This window comes from Alosa sapidissima, chromosome 2, assembly GCF_018492685.1.
Source record: "Alosa sapidissima isolate fAloSap1 chromosome 2, fAloSap1.pri, whole genome shotgun sequence".
Taxonomy (NCBI): domain Eukaryota; kingdom Metazoa; phylum Chordata; class Actinopteri; order Clupeiformes; family Clupeidae; genus Alosa; species Alosa sapidissima.
The window spans coordinates 22,172,822-22,178,461 of NC_055958.1; the positions used below are offsets into that span (position 1 = coordinate 22,172,822).

The 5,640-nt window shown below is 45.7% G+C and overlaps 1 long non-coding RNA gene across 1 annotated transcript; it reads right to left on the reverse strand.

The window, feature by feature from the left end:
- Positions 1-234: 234 nt before the first annotated feature.
- On the reverse strand, positions 235-3,604 carry LOC121685260. The gene is made up of 4 exons (XR_006023306.1): positions 1,963-3,604; positions 1,484-1,661; positions 691-1,005; positions 235-494 (listed from the first exon to the last, which is right to left on the reverse strand). It is a non-coding gene; the product is annotated as an uncharacterized LOC121685260 (long non-coding RNA).
- Between the last annotated feature and the right edge of the window lie 2,036 nt (positions 3,605-5,640).

The window sequence follows — 5,640 nt, forward strand, 5'->3', positions numbered from 1 at the left end:
GTTGTGGACTTCTGTGGTGCCTGTGGCAGGATCTTTAGACAAAAAAGGGTACAGGACAGGACATTGTTTCAGAACAGGCTTATAATAAACACCAAAGTGCCCTCAATATAGATAATAAAATCTATAGCTATTTAGCTTTTATTACTTTCATTTAACAAATTATATCTTTGTGATTAAAGGCCACCTATGTTATACCATGTTTTTTTTCTCTCAACAGAGCCTATTTTCAATTTTCATGAATCTTCCATAAGGCCCATAGGGTTAAACATCTGGGGCTGGGGTAGTATAACTCAGACACAGAACAAAACTAATAAGCTTTTTTGCTGCTCCACCAACCATGGTCACCATTTCCTGAACAACTTCCTCAAACTGCTGTGGATTCACTGTTTTTTTTTTAGGAATAACCTCAGGCTTGGGCTTAGAGCTGTGGCAACCAAATGATAGCGGTGGATCAGGAATTTCAGCTCCACTGCCTCAGCTAACATGCTTTTCAACTGAGGGAAAGAAAAAGTGTAATTGCAATTTCTGTAGATAATGCATCACAGGTATGCATCTGTATGTAGCATCAGTAAGTATGCAGTTTAAATACATAGCCTATTAACTATTGCTGTATACTACAAACAAATATGAATTATTGCATATACAACATTTACTTGTTCTACTATGACTACCAACAGAACAGTACTTTACCTCTTTCACAATGTCCCCATCATCATTTTGAGGTGCTAAGCCTCTGAGCAGTGTCACTTTGGTTGGCAGGACAAGGTGCAGGGTGGGGGCCCTCTCGCTTGATAGGTGCCTTGTGGCCTCATCAAAAGGTTGAAGGAGTCTGAAGAGGTCCGAGTCAATGCAGTTGACAACAAATCTCAATTCGTTCCTTTGCAGCAGCACCTCGTGTAGCTTTCCAGACTGCATGGCATCTCTAATTGACTCCAGCATTAGCAGTTTGGTGTTCCCCCGTATGTTACAGCTTGTTTCAGGGAACGATCCAACTTCTTCTGTAGCCTGAAATGATCAATTGCTTACAGCTTGTTTCTCAGTTGGTTCAGAATTAAAATTCTCAAAACTAACAAGTTCAAACTCCTTAGCTTGTAGCCACATGTGCACAATAGATATACTTGTAATTACTATTATAATTATTATTATTATTATAATTTTGAAATTTTTCAGTGCAGATTTTCAGTAATCACAACTGCATTCAGTTTGGTTTTCACCCTTATATTTTTCGAACTTCCGGGTAGGCTTCATTGTTCAGATTAGAATGTTGCCGCTTGGTTTGCACCAAAGATTCTAGACCGTAGCGCTCTAGAATCTTTGGTTTGCACCGTTCTCATCAGGTTAAACCAGCGAAGTGCAGATTTTCAGTAATCATAACTGCATTCAGTTTGGTTTTCACCCTTATATTTTTCGAACTTCCCTTATATGACAACATTATGCAGAACATATGAATCATAATTGTGAACCCGAAGACATGACATCTTACCCTGCTCTTTTGAAATGTGTGACCAAATTCTTGGCATCGCTCAACAGGTTGATGATTTCAGGACGAGGTTGATTTTGTGCCCTGCACAAGACAGACGCACGGGGTCTTTGAATGCTGCCTTTACATTCGAGCCGTTGTCTGTTACAAACACGACTTCCCTGCCTTGGATGGAAAATTCCTGCGGGGGCCGGAGGAAATAGACATTTATCTGTCTCAAAAACTTTCAATATAGACTATTAATCTATTGCACTCTAGAATTGCATATTACTATTTCATCAAAAATATTTTAATTGTATAACAAACCTAAAACAAAAAATGAAAGTTGAACCACTGCATAAAAGCAGTACAGTTATAGCATAGCATGATCATCAAGTCTATAACTACTTGGACAGACAGGCCTGTTGTCTGTGGTTGGGCGCTAGTACAGTAGTTAATGGTTAGTGAGTGTGGTCAGGTGTGGTGGTACTTTGGTTGGTTACCTGGAGAATTGAGTCCACAGTGTATCGGATGTTGTGTTGATCCTTTATGGCATACATCTCACGCGTAGCCAGGACACGATTCACCATGGCCCAATCATGAATAAAGTGCACGGTGACTGTGATGTATGCTGTATTAGTTTTCTCCTCTGTCCACAGATCAGTTGTGATGGACTGACAAGTCGGGGAACACTAAGGAAAAAAAACAAGAGAATCTCATTGTTTTAAGTAGAGACATATTTTTAGAAGCACAATTCATTTCCTGAAACAGCAACCAAATGTTTCTCTAATCTCAACCACTGGAACAGGGCCCATTAACTAGAATTTTAGTTTAAAACACAATAGAAAATGCAGGCTACAGTATAACAGACTAAAGATGTCAAATAGCTCGCTATAGTAGGCTACTAATTTCATAGCCAGGACAGGAGCCATAAGTGAACACGCATGGCTATAAAAACTGTGCTTTCATACAACTAAACACAACCAAACTTCCAATAACCCTTGATCCAACAAAATGCCAATATGTTTGTGTTAGCTTACCTGTTTCAACGTGTCCACAACCGAAGTCTTCACAGCCTCGTACTCCTCTTTTACGTACCTGCTCACGGTCCGAGCAGAGGGCAGGACGTCCTCCACCCCTACATTGCCATATTTGGCTCCTATTTTGATGAGTGTCTGTGCCACTTCATTAAAGCCACGGCCTTCAACAAGTGAGAACGGCCTTAGGTCGGTGGCCGACATCCGGGCCACCTTACCCGCTACGCGTGACTTTTCAACCTCTGGCACCTTTTTTTCCCTCAAACAATTCGAGATTAAAGGCTGCATGCCACTCGTTGTCGGCGCATGCTGCTTGCAGGCGAGGCTATGACGCTGTAGCCCGCTAGTGCCACTCTCGGGTTGATATTTTAAGATAGTTTGGCACTCTTTACAAGCAACGTATTCAGTTACTTTTTCATTTACAGCCACCCTACGATATTTCCGGATTTCCCGGACAGCTCGTGCAATTGAACAGAGCTGTCCTTTGCTGACACTTTCGCCTGTAACTGTTTTTTTGCATTTGCATCCATTTTGCCTTAGGGCCTAGTCGCTGAAGCTGATTGATTGTGAACAGGGCAGCTGCTTTGTCTTGCTCTGATAGGCTACCAATCAACAACAAACATATTGTAGCGACCAGAGGAGGGAGACATCATTCTAGTTGAGCTAGTTAGCACAAAGGCTCATGGGACTGTTTATGGTTAAGATAAAAGTCATGTTTTAGTGTTGTTATGTGCATGTTCACTTGCCTTCTGTGGTTTCCAGTGTGTGTGTGACTGATAATAGTGTCAAGTTCATGTTAACTTTTACTAATACTTTAACCACCGCGACTGAGTATCTTAGTGTGTTTGGCTATGTCTGGCCAGTATTCTGATATTGAGTGTTCATGTCTGATTCTAAATAAATACTGTACACCTTGTGGTCGTGCGGATTAAGGGACGCAAGGGTTGTAAATTAATATAATCTGACTCACTTGCATCTTTCCGCGAGCGCTCGCCACATTGGTGCCCAGAAGTGGGATTTTAAATTAAAGAAAAAGGAAAGATGGAGAAACAGATTAAAGAGCTGGAGTAAGCCATTGAGCCCCCTAGTGGCGAGGAGGACCACCGCTGATGACGTGGGACATCAACAGTCTTTCGCTGCCGCCAATGAACCACCACCACTGGTAACCACACCCAGACCACAACACCCTGCAGCCATGCCTAGGACACCAGCCAAGCTTCCTAAGTACAATAGGCAGACGCAGCTAGAGCCATATCTCTCTCAAGTGCAGCTAGCAGCATGGCACGGCGGCTGGAGCAACGAAGAAGCTGCCACTCACCTGGCCCTTGCATTGGAAGGAAAAGCGTTGCAGGTGCTCCTCGACATTGCCCCAGCAGAGCAACGAGACCTACAGGCTTTGACCATGGCGCTACAGAGGCGGTTCGGGCAGAGACTCCTCACCGACCAGAGCAGGGAGCAGCTAGCTAGCCGTCACCGCCAAGACGGAGAGAGCCTAGGTACCTTCGCCGCAGATGTGCAGCTGCATGCCCAACGTGGCTACCCACAGTTCCATGCTGCTGCCCAAGAGGAGCTGGCCCTCCATGCCTTCCTGCGGGGGCTCGCACCAGAGAGGTTGTGCCAGCATGTTCGCCTCGCCATACCCCAGTCTCTCAATGAGGCCCTTCGTGAAGCTGAATGGGCTGAAGTGGTGCTCTTGACACGGTCTACTCCTCAAAAGGGTTCCACACCACAACCAGACATCAGGATGGCAGACATCAAGATGGCTGACTATGATGAGGAAGAGGCGGAGGTTGAAGAGGTTTATCAAGTCCAGCCTTCTCCTCAACGGTCTCAGCGGTGGCCTCCACCCTCCAGGCGTCGTCCACCTCGCCAACCAGACCGCTGTTACCGATGCGAGGAGCCTGGCCATGTTGCTCGAAATTGCCCAGCCCCTGCACCAAAGACCAGGGCCACCCACCATGCGGGAAACGACAGTGGAGTGGCTCAGTGAGGAGACCACCACTCCAGTCGCCAATCCCTCTCCAAGGCCAGTATGCACTGGTCGGCTGCTTCGGTCACACCAGGGGACTGTACCTGATTTGCCAAATCGATGGCCAACGCTGCCGGGCCCTGGTAGACACGGGGTCTACCATTTCCTTGGTGCAGCCTGGAATCCTTCCAAGCACTATCGGCCCCCTCCCAAAGGCGTGGTCCCCAACTAACATTCAGCTGATGACAGTGACAGGAGAGAGAGCAGACATGAGAGGGAAGAAGGGACTGAGAATCCAGGCTGGAAGCCTGGTGCTGGTGCACGAGTTAGACATTCCTAACCGGGCCGTAGCCTACGACATGAGTTTTTTTTTTTTTTTTAAATGCATGCAAACTAAACTCAATTTAATTCGCAATAATGTCACGTTTTTACATGGCATAGGCCTATATGCAGTTGTTTGATTGCACGCATGTTTGCATTTTGCAAGGTCTATTTTCTTACGTCTGTCTGTCCCGCCTTCAACACTTTACATATTGCCTTCAGCGCTGCGCAGCCTCGGGTCGGCTCACTGATCAGTTCTTGGCGAACGGTAGTGTCACACAAAGTGAAAACAAGCATCTTTAGCAGGTCACTGGCCAGAGTGTTTGAGAAAGTGGGGAGAATGACGACTGTCTTTAAACTGGCAGATAAACTCGCTGCATTTAAAGCCAGGCTTGATTTGTGTCGACGAGTGGATCAGGGTGTATTTGATATGTTCCAAACAGTAGTGGGGGTTTTGGGAGAGGCTGAGGCAGGGCCCTTTCTCTCGCAGCTGGTGCGCGATCACCTTGTTGCACTTTCAAATGAGTTTGAGCGTTACTTCCCATTCTCCAAAGATCCACGGCAAACCAATGAGTGGGTCCGCAACCCATTTGTCAATATCCCGAATAGTCCTAACTTGTCAGCGCAGGAGGAAGAGCAATTGATCGAAATTGCAAATGATGGTCTTAAGAGTGCGTATGAGGAAACCTCTCTGGCGGGTTTTTGGATCAAAACCAAAGCAGAATATCCCGAGATAGCCGTAAAAGCGCTGAAAACGTGCTACCATTTCCCACCACGTATCTATGCGAGGCCGGGTTTTCGCCAATGACTGCAACTAAGACCAAATTGCGCAATCGACTGGACATTTCAAACAC